The sequence below is a fragment of the Acomys russatus genome, chromosome 21 (assembly GCF_903995435.1).
Source record: "Acomys russatus chromosome 21, mAcoRus1.1, whole genome shotgun sequence".
Lineage (NCBI taxonomy): Eukaryota > Metazoa > Chordata > Mammalia > Rodentia > Muridae > Acomys > Acomys russatus.
This window is the reverse complement of record NC_067157.1, coordinates 6,650,745-6,671,730: the sequence shown is the minus strand read 5'-3', so window position 1 is coordinate 6,671,730 and position 20,986 is coordinate 6,650,745. Positions and strand designations below refer to the sequence as shown.

The window sequence follows — 20,986 nt, the reverse complement described above, 5'->3', positions numbered from 1 at the left end:
CCGAGAGATCCCACAGACAGACAATCCCACACTTTCTCTTCTCTGTTCTTACCTTGCTTGGCCATAGCAAACGTGGCCGTTGAAACATGCTGTCAGAGTCCTCAGTCAGTTCTGTGGGTGTGTTTTCAGAGAAGTCTTCCAGTTTTGCCCTCTCTCCAGATGCGCTCACTTTCTTGTGAATTCTTTTGCTCATCCCACTGTCATGTCTGTCTACTAAGTTCTCGGAGATGCAGTGATGACTCAATGATTGGTATTGGTAGATTTCATTTTGGCCCAAGTTACAGAACTTTCTCCTTTAGGTACTTTTCCTGCAGCTGAGAAAATCCAGTAATGGCTTCAATCTCTACCCAACAGTTGCTGTAATTAGTGGGACAGATCTGTGTGCCTTATTAGGAGAAGGAACTGAGAACTTTCTAGAAAAATACATTAGGTTCCACTGAACTCCCACATAATTTCAGTTTGCAATTTTTTTCCCTTAAGTTTCCCATGATAGTTTCATTTGGAAATGCTAGCTTCTGTGGGGCTGCAATTTATCCCACAGCAAGCATTAAGGGCTCATACAAGCTGAAGCTTTGTATTTGTCGCTTGTTACGGACTCTGCACAGAGAAAAGGAACATGCTTTGATTATGTTTTATGGCTAATTGGAGAATTCTGAGACTATAATAAATAATTTTCTTTTCAAGTCAAAATAAACTCTTCTTCATTTAGCCAATTTCTATTGTAGTTGTTGTTTTCATTTGTTTGTTTTTGTTTTTTATCTGGGAGAAATCAATGAATCTTTTACCTTTTAAACAATCTGGTAATGAACTGCTGCCTGGCTGGCCTGTTCTCTGCTCCCAAGTGCCATTCTGAGAAGGCTGAGGTGGCTTATATGGTTAAGTTACAAGCATTTTCATAGTGTTGCTTTGGAAATGTCAGGCCTGCTTTGTTAACCAGTTAGGTCACTATTTAGACAAAATGATACTTTTTGTCATATGTGTGTCAGAGCATTTCTTTTTCCAGTCCTCACTCCTTAACCCCATCTCAATAGACTGGAAAGGTTTTTAAAACTGCTTAGTGTTGGGTCTTTAATATCAGCAGATGGAACAGCCTGTTGAGCAGGAAATTAGATGAAAAGCTGTTCCAGGTACATGACGGTTTTGTGGTATAAAAAACTGACTAGACGCTTTGCAAATGCTGCTGTACCCTGTTGCTGCTTGCTGCAGCCATGGTCAACCCCACCGTTTTCTTCAACATCATGGCTGATGGTGAGCCCTGCAGCCATGGTCAACCCCACCGTTTTCTTCAACATCATGGCTGATGGTGAGCCCTTGTGTGCGTTGTCTCCTTTGAGCTGTTTGCAAACAACATTCTAAAGGCAGCAGAAAACATTCGTGTTCTGAGCACTGGAGAGAAAGGATTTGAATATAAAGGTTCCTCCTTTCACGTAATTATTCCAGAATTCATGTGCCAGGGTGGTGACTTCACATGTCAAAATGGCACTGGCAACAGGTGTGAAAATTTTGAAGATGAGAACTTCATCCTGAAGCACACAGGTCCTGGCATCTTGTCCATGGCAAATGCTGGACCAAACACAAATGGTTCACAGTTTTTTATCTGCACTGCCAAGACTGAGTGGCTGGATGGCAAGCGTGGTCTTTGGGAAGGTGAAAGAAGGCATGAGCATCATGGAAGCCATGGAGAGCTTTGGGTCCAGGAATGCCAAGACCAGCAAGAAGATGACCATTTCCGACTGTGGACAACTCTTTTGACTTGCAGGCATATTACCCACCAGACCGTTCCTTCTGTAGCTCAGGAGAGAGTCTCCATCCCATCTGCTCAGAGTGCCCCGTAATCTCTGCTCTCACTGAAGTTCTTTGGGTTCCATACTTTCCTGATTCCCCTCCAAGTCTAGCTGGATTGTAGAGTTAAGTTTATGATTATGAATAAAAAGTAAGTAGGAGGAAAAAAATGAGTAGATCAGTCTGTTATTTCCATGAATATGAAAGGAAAGATGCAATTGGCTGAGGCATCCTGTGAGTGTCTCTGTGTCTTTTTGTCTCAGTACTTTTCTTGCCTTTTTCATTTAGAGTCCTTCTTACCTTCATGCAGAATGCAGACATTAGGAGCCCCAAAGCCCCAGGGGCATTCCCAGCTCCAGATGAGGCAAACAGCCTCTGATCAAGGACCTTTGTCTCGATATGCGCATACTGCTCAAAGATTTAAGTGTTGCTATCAATTAAACCTAAGAATATTATGTGTCGATCTGTAGATATCACCCTGGGCCAATCCAATCTCAGATGCTAACCTGACTCACACAGGAGAGTATTGTATGTGGGAAACATGTCAGAACCTTTGAAGTGAGGACTAATCCACAAAATCCACTACAAATGTTGACTTCACTCTTTTTAATGATACCTCATTTGGATTATACAGAGTGCATTGTGAAATACAAAGCTTTCAAATTGGAGGATGGTGATGGCCAGGCTTTGTACAGTGTACAATTTGGCAGATTTTTTTTTCCTGCGAAAAGTCAGAGAATATATGTTTTAGGCAGTACTGAGGAGATGGTCTCTGCAAGAAGTACTTAACTTGGCTATTATTTGGGTTTTCTTTTTTTTGTTGTTGTTTGTTTGTTTGTTTTGAGAAAGGGATTCTCTGTGTAGCCTTGGCTGTCCTAGACTTGCTTTGTAGACCAGGCTGGCCTCAAACTCACAGCAATTCACCTGCCTCTGCCTCCCAGGGCTGGGATTAAAGGCATGCACCACCACGCCCAGCAGCTATTATTTCATGGAAGCAGGCAGAGACAATAAGAATATAAGTGTGTTGGGGCTGGAGAGATGGCTCAGAGGTTAAGAGCACTAACTGCTCATCCAAAGGTCCTGAGTTCAATTCTCAGCAACCACATGGTGGTTCATAACCACCTGTAATGAGATCTGGTACATGAAGACAGAACACTGTATACATAATAAGTAAATAAATCTTAAAAAAGCATATAAGTGTGTGGCTATGGGCCAAGAAAACTATTTAAAGACACTGACAGTTTAATATCATATAACTTGCATTACAATTTTATATTATTTGCTGCAAAGTATTCTCCTGATTTTCTTCCAAGTATTTACAAATGTGAAGCCATTCATAATTTAAAGTTTATACAATGTGGACCATGAACTGGGCATGGCCTGTGGGCATGACTTCCTCTCTATATCGTGATATCATAAGTTAAAGATCTGAACTAAAGAGAAGACAGAGATAACATGGCATACACATTTCATTGCAGCTCAAGCTCTTAAATCCTCTAAATATCACTCTTGGTTGTGGTTTGGGTGTCAGTGTCTTGTGTGGAGCCAACGTGAGTGGTTTAGAGATACAAATTTAGTCCCAGTCATGGGACTGTTGCTCTTGTGAAGAACTCAGTCTCTGTGTGTCCCAGAATGTGCATATTTAAGTCATATACAATTTCAGCCTACTGTTAATACTTAAAGATACGTTTCCTTACTAACACTCAAGTTTACAAATGAATTGCTACTGACTACAGCACCATGCTGTACAGGAGGTCCCTTAATTTGTGCCTCACATTTACCCAACAGTCTCCCTAATTGCCTCACTCTCACCAGCCCCCAAGTCACCATTTACCGATCTGCTTCTACAAACTCATGTTCTCAGATCCAGTGACAAGGACATCAGACGGTATTTGTTTGGTTTTTTTTCCCCCCTGTGGCTTTATTATTTCACTTAAGTTTTCCTGTTTGTCCACACTGTCACAAATCACCAAGTGTCCTTCTTTATTGAACTAAGTAGAATCTTATAGCATGTAAGCACCACATTTTATTTATTTCCTTATCTATCATCAATAGACACCCAGGACTTCTGTATCTTGGTTATTATAAATAATGCTATAATCCACATGGATCTCTCTCTCTCTCTCTCTCTCTCTCTCTCACACACACACACACACACACACACACACACACACACACACTGGTTATTTGTTAGCAACACCACTGGACAGTGGCTTCTAGCGTGCTGAGAGAGGGAGAGTGCTGACAAGCAGTGGGTCTAACTTCTTCCACTCGTTCTTGTTGAAGTCTGAGTTGTCAGAGAACCCTTGAATGGGGTTGGCATTCATGTCCAGCAGTGACTTAGTCTGCATGGCCACACAGTCATGATCAAAGGTATGAGGAATAGAACCATACACATGGCTTTTCTCCCAGATCAAAATGAGAGCAATGAAGCCGATGAAGAACATGGCCATGCCCACAGCTGTCTCTCACTCATTGGAGAAGTCGATGAAGAACATGGCCATGCCCACAGCTGTCTCTCACTCATTGGAGAAGTCGATGAAGAACATGGCCATGCCCACAGCTGTCTCTCACTCCTTGGTGAAGCCGATGAAGAACATGGCCATGCCCACAGCTGTCTCTCACTCCTTGGTGAAGCCGATGAAGAACATGGCCATGCCCACAGCTGTCTCCCACTCCTTGGTGAAGCCCATGAAGAACATGACCGTGCCCACAGCTGTCTCCCGCTCACTGGTGCTCCCGTTCATCTCAGCAAAGCTCTCATTAAAGTGGATGCAGTACAACTAGATGTTCTCATCCCTGGACAGGCTGCTCCAGTTGGCCTTCTCCCTTTCCTTCAGGGTCTTCTAGCTGGCAGATAGCATCTTGACCTGGGCCACATCAGGCAAGGGGCAGTCACACTGATCAACATTAAGTAGGGGGAGCATAGGCTTCACTGTTCAGAACACTCCCATGTGCTCAAACACACACAGAAATGGGAATGGCTCTCTTGCCAATTAGGCTAAGTGCCTGGGTAGCCAATGTTCTGCCACCACTGCCCTGGCAATCTCTGTGACCACCATCTACACCCCAGGTGCTCACTCATGGATGTCTCTTTGATGTACTGATTTAATTCCCTTTGTATATATGCCTAATAGCAGGATACTAGGTTGTACCATAGTTATGTTTTTCTTTTTTTAATTTTTTATTAGCTATTTTTTTACACACACATTTATATTATTACATACATATATATAATAAACTACCTACAGCAAGAAGAACCACAAAACAATCAGGAATTATATGTATGTTACATTCATAGTGTTTTGGTTATTTGTATTTGGCAACCTTGGAGAAAACATCTTTCCTATCTTGGTGTGTCTAAAATTCTGAACGTAAATTAATACCTATCATGTCTCATCATTATAAACTTAAAACATCTATTTAGACCTAAAACATCTTAATCCCTAAACAACTAAGCTTAATTGTAAAACTAGGCTATCTGGTCTTCAACCCTATCAGAGACTTGAGAAGGAATAAAAGTAATTACCTGAGTATACAGGGAGTGCAGATTAGCAGCTTCTCAAATGAGATGGTAGCAGAGACAGTTTGCTGCCTGAATAGTCACCCAAAACTCTCTATAACATTGGAGCATCATCTTCAGCCTTTTGGCCCAACATATCTGCCAGACATATTTGTGAGGCAGAAACTATTGAGAACTTGCTTACCCTATCTTGGCAGAGTTTGTCCATCAACTCTGCCTGCATCCAAGCTTGCCTGTTTTTAGGCAGAATTCTGTCTGTGATAGAAATTAGCACATTTTGACCAGTGGCTGGTTTGCTTCACTTGAAGCCATTTCAATATGGAGGTTCTTTGATGCTCATCATCTTCTTTGAGGTAGTCTGGGTGTTGCCAGGAGTTAACCTGTCTCATTGTAAATGTGTCTTTGAAATAATAAAAACAACTTTAAATGCCATATTCTGTATGTCTCTAAGATTTTTGAAGCCCTTATCTAACTATTTTACCTTATCTTTCTATAGAATCATACCTATTTGTTACACCTAGGATGTATATTCCTGTGATAAAAATAGACTAATAATTGATATGACCATGATTTGATCAACTAGCAATTAACTTGTATAACTTACTTATCCTAAACAGCCTGCAATAGCAGTTTCAAAGTACTGGAAGTAAGCCTTGTATTATAATTGAGTTGTATGGGTACAATACTGCACATTAGAGTAGAAATATATATATTGTGTAAAGAATAATCTTAAATTTGAATTCTATACCAATGTATCTAAAATTAAACTTATTTAGCATCTAGATATAAAATTCTATATCAGTGAATTAAAAATAACCTTGTGAGTTAAGGCAGTAAGTTGCAGAGTAGATTCATTAATCTACTCTTTGTCCTATCATCTCTATATATTTCTATATTCCTCTTCTTTCTTTTCAACCACTATCTCCAAACCTAAACATGAAAGATAAGAAAAGGAGATACATCCTACATCCAACATTGTTTTCTCTCTAAATAAGACCAATAACATCTTATAACCAACTCCCAATGAAAATAAACATCGATCACTCAAAACCTACCTAATTCCTCTTAAGGGAAATGGGGCATCATTCTCTTAAGGTTTCTTCTGGCTGATTTGGGATGAATAATACCTCTCTAGGGGCTCAAATAAAATTGGGGAAAATGCTTAAACAAGCTAGGAATAGCTTTTGTAGTCCAGTTTCTAAATGTTGAGAAATTCTAGGCTTAATTAGAGTCCTGAGTAGGACAGTCTAAGATGCTCAACCAATTGGGATTGGAAGCTTTCTTCAAAGCTGTCCTGGGAGCTGTCCTGTTCAGATGAGGCATAACAACTGAAATACTTGGTGCTGGAACATGAAGGATGTAGGATGTCAGTGTCTAGCATGCTGAGAAGAATGAATCCTGTCAGGTCTGATCCAGCATCAGTGTCCCATTCTTCTGTTCTGAAAGCACATAATTTCTCACAAACATTATGCAGTCTTAAAATTATAGGTGTATAAGGTGTGTGTGATACACAGAATAATTAAGGCTGGTTCTCTGCTCTTTGTATGTACAGAAAAAAAGACATCTGTAAATATTCATTCATACCATATGAACAATGGCATCTAATAATAATTCCTTGTTCTGCAGTTTGAATTCTTCATATCCTGATTCTATCTCCCTCCCTCATCTCCTCTCAATCCTCCCTCCCTCCCTCATTCTCTCTCCCTCTAATCCCTAGCTCCTAAGGAGAGCCCTCCTCTCCTAACATCTGACCTCTACCTATCAAGTCTCATATGTACTACCTGTATCTTTTTCCTCTGTGGCCTGGTAAGGCCGTCCTGCCAGGGGAAAGTGATCAAAATTGGGGTGGGGCAGAGTCCATGTCAGAAGTAGTCCCTACTCCCTATATATGGGACCCACAAGGAGAGTGTACTGTCTATCTACTACATCTGTGTGTCTACGTCCACAACATATGTGGTCCTTGGTTGGTGCATCAGTCTCTGTGTTGTAGTATTATGTGACTAATATCCACTTATGAATGATATACCTTGCGCGTCTTTCTGGGTCTGGGTTAGGTTACCTTACTCAGAATGATCTTTTCTAGTTCCATCCACTTGTCAAATAAGATTTCCTTATTTCTAATAGCTGAGTAGTGTTCCATTGTGTAAATGTGCCACAATTTCTTTATCTACTCTTCAGTTGAGGGACATCTAGGTTGCTTCTAGATTCTAGCTATTACAAATAAAGCTTCTATGAACATAGTTGAGCAAATGTCCTTGTTGTATGATGGAACAACTTTCTGGTATGTTTCCAGGAGTGATATGGCTGGGTCTTCAGGTAGAATTATTTCCAATTTCCTTAGAAAGCACCAGACTGTACACATTTGCACACCCACCAGCAATGGAGGAGTGTTCCACTTTCTCCACATCCTTGCCAGCATGTGCTGTCACTTGAGTTTTTGATCTTTGCCATTCAGATGGAATCTAAGAGTCATTATCAGTTGCATTTCCCTGATAACTAGGGATGTTGAGCATTCTTTAAGTGTTTCTCAGCCATTCGATATTCCTCTATTGAGAATTCTCTGTTTAGTTCTGTATCCCATTTTTAATTGGGTTATTTGGTTTGGTGGTTCTTGAGTTCTTTCTATATTTTGGATATTAGCCCTTTGTTGGATATAGGGTTGGTGAAGATCTTATCCCAGTCTGCAGGCTGTCATTTTGTTCTATTGACAGTGTTATTTGCCTTATAGAGGCTTTTTAGTTTTATAAGGTCTCATTTATTAATTGTTGATATTAGAGCCTGAGCTGTTGGTGTTCTGTTCAGGAAGTTGTATCCTGTGCCAATGAGCTCAAGGCTCTTTCCCACTTTTTCTTCTAACAGAATCAGTGTGTCTTGTTTTATGTTGAGGTCTTTAATCCATTTGGGCTTCAGTTTTGTGCAGGGTGATAGATATGGATCAATTTGCATTTTTCTACATGTAGCCATCCAGTTCAACCAGCACCATTTATTGAAGATGCTATCTTTTTTCCATTGTATGGATTTGGCTTCTTTGTCAAAAATCAAGCATCCATAGGTGTGTGTATTTATTTCTGGGTCTTTGATTCAGTTACATTGACCAACCAGCCTATTTCTACGCCAGTTTTTATTACTGTTGCTCTGTAGTACAGCTTGAGATCTGGGATGGAGGTTCCTCCAGAAGATCTTTTATTATACAGGACTGTTTTAGCTATCCTGGGATTTTTGTTTTTCCATATGAAGTTGAAAATTGATCTTTCAAAGTTGGTAAAGAATTGTGTAGGTATTTTGATATGGATTGCATTGAATCTGTAGATTGCTTTTGGTAAGATGGCCATTTTTACTATATTGATTCTCCTGATCCATAGCATAGGAGATCTTTTCATCTTCTGAAATCCTCTTCAAATTCTTTCTTGAGAGATTTGAAGTTTTTTTTCATACAAGTCTTTCTCTTTCTTGGTTAGATTTACACCAAGATACTTTATATTATTTGTGGCTATTGTGAAGGGTGTTGTTTTCCTAATTTCTTTCTCAGTCTGTTTGTCATTTGTATACAGGAGAACTACTGATTTTTTTACTTGATTTTATATCCAGCCACTTTGCTGAACATGTTTATCAGATGTAGGAGTTCCTTGATAGAGTTTTTTGGGTCACTTATGTATATTATCATATCATCTGTGAATAATGATAGTTTGATTTCTTCCTTTCCAATTTGTATCCCCTTGATCTCCTTTAGTTGTCTTATTGCTCTAGCTAGGACTTCAAGTACTATATTGAAAAGATTTGGAGAGAGTGGACAGCCTGGGTCTTGTCCCTGATTTCAGTGGAATTGATTTAAGTTTCTTACCATTTAGTTTGATGTTGGCTCTAGGCTTGTTGTATATTGCCTTTATTATGTTTAGTTATGTACCTTGTGTCCCTGCTCTCTCCAGGACTTTTAACATAATGGGTATTGGATTTTGTCAAATGCTTTTTCAGCATCTAAGGAGATGATCAGGTGTTTTTTCTTTTAATTTATTTATATTATGGATTACATTGATGGATTTCTGTATAGTGAACCACCCCTGCATGCTTGGGATGAAGCCTACTTGGTCATGGTGAATGATATTTTTGAATTCTGTTTATATTTTTTGAGTATTTTTGCATCAAGGTTCATTAGAGAAATTGGTCTGAAATTGTCTCTCTTTGTTGAGTCTTTCTGTGGTTTAGGTATCAAGGTGACTGTGGCCTCCTAGAACAAGTTTAGTAATGTTCCTTATGACTCTATTTTGTGGAATAGTTGAAAAGAATTGGTATTAGCTTTTTCTCTGAAGGTCTGGTAGAATTCTGTGCTGAATCCATCTGGTCCTGGGTTGTTTTTTGGTTTTGTTTTTTGTTTTGATTTTGTGTTTTTGTTTTGGGGAGGTGGGGGAGACTTTTGATGACTGCCTCTATTTCCTTAGGTGTTATAGGACTATTCAATTTGGTTACCTGATTTTGATTCAATTTTGAAAGTTGATGGCTAGCAAGAAAATTGTTTACCTTTTCATTTCTGATTTTGTTGATTTGGATACTCTCCTTATGCCTTTCAGTTAGTTAGGCTAAGAGTTTGTCTATCTTTTTGATTTACCCAAAGAAACAGCTCTTGGTTTCATTGATTCTTTGAATTGTTTTCTTTGTTTCTAATTTATTGATTTCAGCTCTAAGTTTGATGATTTCTAACTGTCTAATCTTCTTGGGTGTGTCTGCTTCTTTTCTTTTTGTTCTAGAACTTTCAGATGACCTGTTAAGTTGCTAGAATGTGATCTCTCCAGTTTTTTTTATAAAGGCACTTAGTGCTATAAACTTTCCTCTTAGCACTGCTTTCATTGTGTCCCATAAGTCTGGGTATGCTATGCCTTCAGTTTCATTGAATTTTAGGAAGTTTGTAGTTTTTCTTTTTATTTTGTCCCTTATCCAGAGATCATTGAGTAGAGAGTTGTTTAATTTCCATGAGTTTGTAGGCTTTCTGTTGTTGAGATCCAGCTTTAATCTGTGGTTGTCTGATAAGATACAAGGGATTATTTGATTTTCTTGTATCTGTTGAAGTTTGCTTTGTGACCAAGTATATGGTTAATTTTGGAGAAGGTTCCATGAGGTGCTGAAAAGAAGCTGTATTCTTGTGTGTTTGGGTGAAATGTTTTGTAGATACAAGTTAGGTCCATTTGCTTCATGATGTCTATTAGTTTCCTTGTTTCTCCATTTCATTTCTGTCTTGATGATTGGTCTATTGGGGACAGTGGAATGTTCAAGTCTCACACTATTAAGGTGTGAAGTTCAATGTGTGATTTAAGCTTTAAAAAGATTTTACAAACAAATGTGGGTGCTCCTGCATCTGAGGCATAGATGTTCAGAATTGAGACATCATCTTGGCATATTTTTCCTTTGATGAGGATGAAGTGTTCTTCTCCATCTCTTTTGATTAGTTTTGGTTAAAAGTTTATTTTATTAGATACTAGACTGGCTACTTCAGCTTGCTTCTTGGATTCATTTGCTTAGAATACTGTTTTCCAACCCTCTACTCTGAGCTAATGTCTATCTTTATTGCTGAAGTGTGTTTCTTGTATGCAGCAGAAACATGGGTCCTGTTTTCACATCCGTTCTGTCAGCCTGTATCTTTTTACTGGGGAATTGAGGCCATTGGTGTTGAGACATACTAATGACCAGTGATTGTTAGTTCCTTTTATTTTGATATTGGTGGTGGGAAAGTGTGTGTGTGTGTTTCCTTTCTTTTGGATTTGTGGATGTGGATGTGGATTTATTTATTTCTTGGGTGTAGTTAGCATCCATGAGTTGGAGTTTTCCTTCTAGTACCTTCTGTAGGGCTGGATTTGTGGCTAGATACTGATTAAACTTCGTTTTTTTCATGGAATATCTTGTTTTCTCCATCTATGGTGATTGAAAAGTTTTGCTGGGTATAGTATTCTGGGTTGGCATCTCTGGTCTCTTAATGTTTGCATGACTTCTGTGCAAGCCCTTCTAGCTTTCATAGTCTCTGTTGAGAAGTCAGGTGTAATTCTGATGGGTTTGCCTTTGTATGTGACTTGACATTTTTCTTTTGCAGCTTTTAATAACCTTTCTTTGTTTTGTACATTTAATGTTTTTATTACTATGTGACAGGAGGATTTTCTTTTCTGGTCAAATTTATGTGGAGTTCTATAGGTTTCTTGTATATTTATGGGAATTTCTTTCTTTAAGTTGGGGAAGTTTTCTTCTATGATTTTGTTGAAAATGTTTTCTGGACCTTGGAGTTTGGAGTCTTCTATTCCTACTATTCTTAGATTTGGTCTTTTTATATTATCCCAGATTTTTTGGATGTTTTGTGTCAGGAACTTTTTAGTTTTGCCATTTTCTTTGATTGATGTACTGATAACTTCAATTGTATCTTCCACACTTGAGATTCTCTCTTCCATTTCTTGTATTCAGTTGGTGTGGCATGTGCCTGTCATTCCTTTTCTCTTCCCTAAGTTGTCCTACTCTAAGATTGCCTCTGCTTGTGTTTTCTTTGTTGCTTCTAATTCCCTCTTTAGGTCTTGAATAGTCTTATTCATTTCTTTCTCCCACTTGATTGAAATCTACTGTAATTCTTTATAGGGTTTCCGTCATCTGTTTGGATGTCTTTTTCTGTAGTTCTTTATAGGATTTATTCAATTCTTTCATTTGTTTGTATGTATTTTCCAGAATTTCTTTGAGTGATTTATTTTCCTTTTTCAAGGCTTCTATCATTTCCTTTACCCCAGTTTTCAATTCTTCTTGCACCTCATGAGTGTTCATATCTCCAGGGCTTGCTGTGGTACTGGTTTCTGGTGGTGTTATATGGTCTTGTGTTGTGTTGCTAGTTTTCTTGTGCTGGCCTCTAGGCACCTGGTTGTCTCTGGTGCTATCAGGCCTAGGGGTTCCTACAATGGGGTTGCTGTCTGTGTCCCACATGGGCCAGGCAGTTTGGAAGGAAGCAATGAGAGCTCCAAGTCTAAGGCTGTTTGCTCGGGCTCTTCATAGGGCTCCTCAGGATGGTGGACATTGGGTGTTAGGGCCTCCACCCAGCTCAGCTCATCTGGTTGCCCTGTCTGTATTTCAGTTGGGTCAGGCAGGAGAGATATACACTGATAGAGTTCCAAGCCCAAAGCTGCTCAGGTGCCCTACAGTCCTTTTCAAGATGGCAGGGCTCTGCCTCTCTGCTCTGTGTTCCAGATGGGCTAGGCCAGTAAACAGCTAGGAGACTGCAAGAGATCCAAGCCCAAAGGGCTAATGTTCCCCATAGACCTTCTTGAGATGATAGAAAACGTGAGTTGTGTGGCCCATGCCAGACTCAGTTCTCTGTCTTTCTGTCTGTATCCCAGATGGGCCAGGCTGGTAGGTAGCTGTGGGGGTCAGAGGGATCTGAGCCAAAAGCTGCTGGGGTGGTTCAGAAGGCCTTCTCGAGATGGTAGGGTTCTGCTTATCTGCTCTGTTTCCCAGATGTGCTAGGCCAGTTCACGGCTGGCAGGCGGAGAGAGATCTGAGCCTAAGGCTGCTCAAGGAATGGCAAGTAATGTGAAGTGTGGCCCCTGCTCTGCCTGTCTGCTCTGTGGCCTAGATGGGCCAGGCCAGTAAACTGCAGGTGGGCAAAGGGAGATCCGAGCCCGAAGCTGCTCACAGGATGGCAGCTAATGTGGAGTGTGGCTCGCTCAGGTCCTCTTTTCAGCCTGTCTGTCTGCTCTGTGTCCTAGCTGTGTCAGACCGGTAGGCTTCAGGCAGGCCGAGAGAGAACAGAACTTGAAGCTGCTAGCAGGATGGCAGCTAACGTGGATTGTGGTCCACGCAGGTCTCTGCTCAGCCTGTTTGCTCCGTGTCCTAGCTGCATCAGGCCAGCAAGCTTTAAGTGGGTGGAGCAAGATCCAAGCCCCAAGCCCGCAGCTGCTCACAGGATGGCAGCTAATATGGAGTGTGGCTGGTGCCCGAACTCAGCTCTGCCTGTGTGCTTTGTGACTCAGATGGGCTAGGTCAGGAAGCAGGGGGCAATCAGAGAGAGAGAGAGATCCAAGCCCAAAGCTGTTTGGAGGATGGCAGATAATATGGATTGTGGCCAGCGATGGGACTCAGCTCTGCCTGTCTGCTCTGTGTCCTAGATCAGGTAAGCAGCAGACGGGTGGTGAGAGCACAAAGCTTCACGGATGTCTCATATAGTTTTTCTCAAGATGGTGACTAATGGGCGTTATCTCCCGGGACTTTTCTGTGGCTTAGCTGGGTGGCCAGGTGTTGGACCCACCCATCCTCCACACAGTGTGAATCCCTCTCACCTGGGAATCAGCAGCGCTGGTCTTTTGTAGATCTCAATTTGGTCTTTAGGTCTCTGTGCAATCCTGGTCGTCCTGCTGATCAGAGGTGGCACGTGATTGGCACCGCCATCTTGGATCCCTGTCTGTTTTTCAATGGAGGGAAATGAAAAGGATCTGAGGTTGCAAAAGCATGTGTTGCACCTAAAGATGATACGCTGCTGGGAAGATGGCTCAGGGAATAAAGCACTTGCCACTCAAGTATGAGACCTGAGCCTACTTAAAGTTGGGCACAGTTGCACATGTCTGTAATCCCACTGCTTTCTACAGCAGGATGGGTGGCAAAGGCAGAAGAACCCCAAGGAGCTTTCAGGGAAGCTAGCCTGACAAGTGTGGTGAGCAATGAAAGACAGACCCCGTCTCACACAAGGTACAAAGTGAGGGCTGATACCTGAAATCATTCATCATCTGAACTTCACATATGTGCCATGGCACGTTTGTACCCATACTCACATGAACATGCACACATATAAAGCAACCATTCATTTATTTATCTATTTCCTTATTTATTTATTTTTTAAATACAGGGTCTCATTATGTAGCTTTGGCTGGCCTAGATCTTACTATGTAGACAAGGCTGGGCTCAAACTCACAGAGATCTGTGCCTTTCTCTGTCTTCTGACTACTGGGATTAAAGACCTGTGCCAACCCACCCTGCCTCAAAACAACCTTTTAAGAGTTGTTATTGATACTTCTTTTTTAGTAAAAGTACTGTTTTATCATATGATTAAAAATTTTAGAGTATAATTTTATGATGATATAGAACTATGTTTTGAAATACAGTATTTTTTTTTTTTACTTTTTATCAAAAACACTTTATTTTAAAGGCAGAAATAAAACATGCCATAATGGTTTGCATGAGAATATTTATAATGACACTGTTTGTAAGAGCCCAAACTACAGATAACACAAATGCTCATAAATAGCACTAAAAACTCAAATGTGACATATGCACACAATAGAATATAATGAAGAAAAATGAAAGACCTGCTGTGAAACACAAATGCAGGAAAGTCACAAACAACATTGCCGAGAAACAAGTTAGAAAAAAAGTACATATATGATAACATTTTTGTGTTTTGTTGTTGTTGTTGTTGTTGTTTTTTTTTTTTTTTTTTTTTTTTTTTTTTTTTTTTCTTGAGATAGGATCTCAGTATGTATTCCTGGCTGGCTAGCATGGGACATACCATGTAGACAGGGCTAGTCTCAAACTCAGAGATGCATACACATTTGCCTCCTTGGCACTGGTTTTAAAAGCATGTGCCATCATGCCCAGTTTACATTTTTAGAAGACAAAACCAAATGAGGCTGTTTAAGAATGGAAAAAGACAGAATGGCTGCCTCTTAATTATTTCCTGGGAAAAAAGCAAGGGGACATTTCTGGGGTGGCAGAGGCCTTTTGTTCCTTAAAAGAAGTTGCTAGTTTACAACAAAATGTTCATTTTTTTAAACATATCTGTCAGGCTATTTATACACTATGAAATGTGCATATTGTACTGCCCAGAAGAAAAGCAGAATGAAATTCAACTTGTGATGCGTTAGTTGCCAAAAGTTCTAAAAGACAAGGAAGCAGTCTGGGAAAGAATGGTAATCTTTTAAAATATTTTGGCTGTGAATATTTTTCTAAGCACAAAGTTGTGATTAAAAAAAGAAACCACTAGTTGTAAGAAGCTACCAGGGACCAAGCTTTATGGTAGAAAAGCGAGGCTACAGAAACCCATTTTATCGCCTGCTTTGGGGGCAACCTCTGCTTGCTAGGGATTTAGTAACTCGGGGGAAGTGTTGGCCAGGTCTCCTTTGGCAGTTCCACATAAAACGCTTCACTTACTTCTGTTCACGTTGTTGTGGTCTTAGTCTCAGAGGCATACCTTACTTCGGCTCTGTCTTTTTTCCCCTTTTCAATCTAAGTCATTAAAAACCTGCTTGTGCACTAGGGGAAGCTCCCCTCTCTGATTTCCTATGGAGTCTGCCTGCCCTCCCTGTCTGCAGGCTGGAGGACTCCCTGAGCTGGAATGCTGAGCTGCTCCCTGATGCACACAGGCCCTGGGTGGGAGCAGCGCACCCACAGTGCTGTTCAGCATGGGATATTTGAAAACTGTCGATAGGGAAAAAGTGGAACTTGGGCAGATGCACATCTGCGATGTCTGGTTCATCCATTAGCACAGCTTTCCCAGGAAGGCCTACAGCAATGGCTATCAGGTTAATTAAAAGTAGGATTAATTAAATCTACAACTTTCTGATACTATAGACTTAATTGTCAGCACACTTAATGAGTAATATAAATGTATTTCATTTTTTAAAAAGGCACAGTGCTTTTGTCCTATTTGTTCCCTATATATTTCATCATTTGAAAATATTTTATTAGTACATGTACATGTGCAATTAATTAATTAATTGTATGTATGTGTGTATGTGTGTTTGTGTGGGGGGACTGTGTATATGTATGTGTGTTTGTGAGGGTGTGTGTGTTGGGTGAGTTTGAGTGTGTGTGTTTGTATGTATGTGGTGTGTGTGTGAGTGTATGCATTTCTGTGAGTGTGTTGTGTGTGCATGTGTGTATGTGTGTGTTCGTGCATGTGTGTGCACACATGTGCCTGCTATGGAGTGCATGTGAAGGTTAGAGGATAATTTTGAGGAGTCTGTTCTCTCCTTCCACCTTCATGTGGGTTCTGAGGATTAAACTCATTTTATCAAACTTGCATGAAAAGTGCCTGTACCTTCTGAATCATCCCACTGGCCCTAATTTAAGTACAGTAACAAGTATGAACTCATAGAAATTATGAAATTCTGTCTGTGCTTTAGCCCCTCAGTAACCAATTAGGCGGTGAGCATTAATATAGGCTGAAGTGTTGTGTGTGCTAAAGGAAATTAAGGGATTGGAGGTCAGAAAAAGCTAGGGGTGATTAAACACTTCCTGCTTCAGGGGGAAGGTGTTACCGATTTTTCAGATCTCTAGTAGGTACTAGTGTTGATGCTGTAGGCCAGGACAGAATAATACTTAGCATCAGTATCCTACTTGAATGAAAAAGGTGGAAAAACCCATTGATTTTAATTCCAAAATACAAGTTTGCTAATGTAGGGATCATCTCTTTAGAGCCAGTTCTGCCTTCTAGATCACTAACTCAGATAGATAGCAAGGTCCATCTGTAGGAAGATGTTCTTTGTCTCTGCATATTTTCAGTGCCGGATTATGGATTCTATACCATGGCAGTGCCGGATTATGGATCCTATACCTAATCGTTAGCGTGGCACTGCCTCCCTAGCGAATGGGTAATGCTTCATGGGGGTCTCCTACACTCCTGCCCTGAAGGTGGCATTTGCCTCTTTCACGCTGGTGGCGTGTGGATGGGAAGATGTTCACTGTCCTCTCACAGCTGTCTGGGAATCCCCTGCACTCAGATGCTCCTGAGTTCAGATGCTGCATCCCTGCATCCTTGCATCCCTCCACTCTTCTACATCCATTTCCCATGCCTGAAGGACATGAACCTGAAACTTTGTTGCCCATTTTCCTCCGAGATTTCCCTCCAAAGTAAATAACACGTACAGTGAAAATACAGAGGAGACCCATGAGAGTGTGACATACAGGCAAAGAGAACACGAATCTAAAGTTAGGACACTCCCATTAAAGAAAACTGTACCTCTTTTAACACAAGTATTCAACATTAGAAACAGTGCACTACAATATGCAAAGAAATATAAGTAAGCATTATGACAATTGGAGAGCTAATGGGGAAATACCTTTATTTGTGAATTATATGAGTATCTACCAACGTAATAGAAAACAGTCAAATCTTTGAGCTAATGAGAGTCTAGCAAGTGTGCAGACCCAAGAGAAAACACAGTTAGAAAAGGTAACCAAAAAAAGATGGCACACTCATTTAAATATAATTATATATTAACTTACTGAAACAGCTGGAGAAAATTTCTTTAGATAGAAAGCATTTTTTTTTCCTGGTTCTAATTGTCAGGTTAAAAAAAATCTGTGGGCAGCCTCATACTCATGAGCATGCAGGCTGCACTTGTTAGACTTCGTGGATTAAAATAAACAAAGAATTTTAAAAGCAGGATATGGAGTTTGTGGGGGTAGCTGTGATGGCGGTCCTAGGAGAAGTAGTGGGGGAGTGAGGGGTGGCTATGATCGACATACACTATATCTGTATATAAAATTTTCATAGAATAAAAGGTCAGGTATTTTATACTCAGCTGTTTACCTAGAGATCTACAATAATGACCATCATGGCAAGATGTGTGTAATTTTGCAATAGTGGCGTGTTGTGGAAGAAACTACTTTCCAATTATGCTTAAGGCCTGCCCCACAGGCTTGGGACCATTAGCTGGACCAAACACCCCATGGTGTCTTAAGTCACCCTCGCCCAGATTGGCTAATTTGCTGAATAAACATAACAAGCTGCACCCTAACTTCTTACCCTTCTGCCCATAGACATTAATACAGAGACCCATGGCGGCTCATCATGAAGAGAATGGGAGACTGCGCAGAGCTCAGTTGTAAATAGGGCGTCTACATCACGCTCCCTCCCCCCGAGGCTCGGGGATCATGGTGGAAGGAAGGGGACAGAAAGACTGTAAGAGCCAGAGGCAGTGGGCATCTGCTGTTGGCACAGTGCTATTGTGCACTGTGGAAAGATTATCCTTGCATAGTTCAAATGCTGGCTTCTTTACCTCCCTATCTCATTGGGCTTACTAAAAAAGCTCACTGGTGTTTGACTTCGATATGTGTAGCAAGCTATGCAATGCCTTGGAGTCTCAACTTCCTCATCTGTGAGGGTTTGTCACTAGCTCATTGGATTGTTGTGATCAAGCCCAGTTGATGTTTCTTTAGTGCCTAGTGCCGGAACTTGAAGGCCAACTACTTCTGCCATGTCTCCCCTGTCCCCCCCCCACCACCCCCCCATTCTTGCCAAAGAAATCATTCAGAAGCTAACAGTTTTGGCAGAATTTGTATCAGCTTCTGGCCCTGTAACTCAGGGTCAATATCTTGAAATCAAACAATATTTCTGTTGGTGTTCATTTTATTTTTGGTGGAGTATAACATAGATCCTTAAAAAGCATACAGCTCCTCCCAGGGGTCCCGCTCAAACTAAGGCACCAGCCAAGGACAATACAGGCCGTAAACTTTAAGCCCCTACCCAGATCTAGCCAATGGTCAGAACATTCTCCATAGTTGAGTGGAGAGTGGGATATGACTTTCTCACATACTCTGGTGCCTCACATTTACCATGTCCCCTGGAGGGGGAGACCTGGTGGCACTCAGAGGAAGGACAGCAGGTTACCAAGAAGAGACTTGATACCCTATGAGCATATACAGGGGGAGGTAATCCCCCTCAGGAATAGTCATAGGGGAGGGGAATAAGGGGAAAAGGGGAGGGAGGGAAGAATGGGAGGATACAAGGGATGGGATAACCATTGAGATGTAACAAGAATAAATTAATAAAAAAGAAAAAAGAAAAAAAAAGCATACAGCTCCTAAGTGCATTGAATATATAGATTTTGTAGGTACGTGCGTCTCCCTTGTATTGTATTGTATTGTATTGTATTGTATTGTATTGTATTGTATTGCTTCTCAGTCCATAGCTACACTACACGCTTATGCTTGACCTTTCACTTGCATTGCTGGGGGACACGAAAAAGAAGAGGGTTTAGGCTCTGGCCCTGGCAGCCAGCCTTAACTTTTAGTGCTGCCTGACTTTTGTTGTAATGGCCAACTTGTTATCTCTATCTGCGTGGGTGCTTGAGTATCAAGTAGGGTTGGGTTTTTTGTTTTGTATTGTTTTTAATTAAAAAAAAAACCAGGGTTTTGTTGTCCTGGAACTTGCTCTGTAGATCAGGCAGGTTTCGAACTCACAGAGACCTGCCTGCCTCTGTCTCCAAGGTGCTGGGATTAAAGGCACATGCCATCACCATTGGCTTGAAATAGGTTTTTACTTGAGGCAACATTTGAAAGACCTCATGGGAAGTGCTGAGATTAGTTGTCTTAGAACTAAGATATTTACAGTGCTGCCAAAAAGTCTGAAGTGTGATGAGGATTCTGGGAGGGAATCTTAGGCAGCCCAGACTTCTGTCATATACTTTACAGACACCACTGGATTTGATCACATAACTTTTTGTTTGATTAGATTTTAATGACTTTATCAATCCTCAGGGGGAAAAAAATGAAAGTCTCTACAATTGGAAATAAGATTTAAAAGGATAGAGTAAAAAAAAATTTTTCCTGAAGAAAAACCTGGGATGTTTTCTAGCTACAGCACAGTCCTCACCAGGACTCACAGCTCAAGTCCTATAACTTGGCAATTCTTCCTGAGTTCTTTAAGAGTAGAGATCTGTTATTCTTAAAACATTGCCTTCCGTTAGCATTTGCAATGTTCTTTTCTTTCCCTTTCCCTCAGCCTGTTTCTTTTCCGTCTTCTTGAAGAGGAAGACTATGTGTCGTGTGTGGGCACCGGTGAGGTCCCTACAGCAGAAGCGAAGGCATCAGCCTTGACCACCTCATGCCTCTTAAACCCTTATCACAAATCTATGTGGTCCAGCATCTGTCTGCTTCTCTCCCACCCCTTACTCCTCTAACTATGTTTATGTCCTGGCTGGACAAACACAGCGGTGACTCTCCTCTGGCTTCCTTCTAGGCTTGCACACCACAGTTTTAGTGATCTGTCACAACAGTGAGCACCACTCTGGGTGCATCTCGTGCCCTCTACTTCCCCTTGTGTCACAAGCATCCCAACACTGTGCTCTAGCCCGCTAGTCGGCTTCCGGTTCTTCAGAGCGTCATTCTTCTGCCTCTGCACTTTCGCATACACTTTCCTCTAACAGGAGAGTGCTTTTGCCCACCTCTAAAAAGTTAATCCTGCAGCCAGATTAGCTCAAACACCAGTTTCCCAATAAAACATCCTCACCCCTCCCATCTGTTAAATTTCCCAATGATAACGTTCCCACATAGCAACTTTTCAAAGCGCACAGATTGCATCTTCTTAATAGTTGGCAACTATTTTAGCTGAAAACTTATATTCTTTATTGGACCACAGCATAGTGTTGGTTAGTTATTCATTGGAGTAGATATATAGGACCCACTTTTGCACTGAGTTACATAACACCAGGACCCTAATAAACAATTACAAAATACAGGGAGCATCCCAAAGTGAGCATAATTGAGGCCAGTTATTTTGGTCACTGGGCAAGCTGTTATGTCTTTTCTATTCAGCAGCCAAAGCTTACTCATATTTGTTGCTATGTTGAAGTCAAAGAAGAAGTATTTCTCTGTGGGGACCTGGACATATAAAGTGAGTTTTGGCAGGGTAAAGGCTTCATGGAAAGGCAGTAGTGGGTGCATCTTTTCTTC

General features: G+C 40.9%; 2 pseudogenes; one reads left to right on the top strand and one right to left on the bottom strand.

The window, feature by feature from the left end:
- The first annotated feature begins 1,131 nt into the window (after positions 1–1,131).
- LOC127204919 (peptidyl-prolyl cis-trans isomerase A-like) lies at positions 1,132–1,752 on the top strand (annotated as a pseudogene).
- A 2,246-nt stretch (positions 1,753–3,998) lies between these two features.
- LOC127204917 (cytochrome c oxidase subunit 4 isoform 1, mitochondrial-like) lies at positions 3,999–18,093 on the bottom strand (annotated as a pseudogene).
- Positions 18,094–20,986: the final 2,893 nt, after the last annotated feature.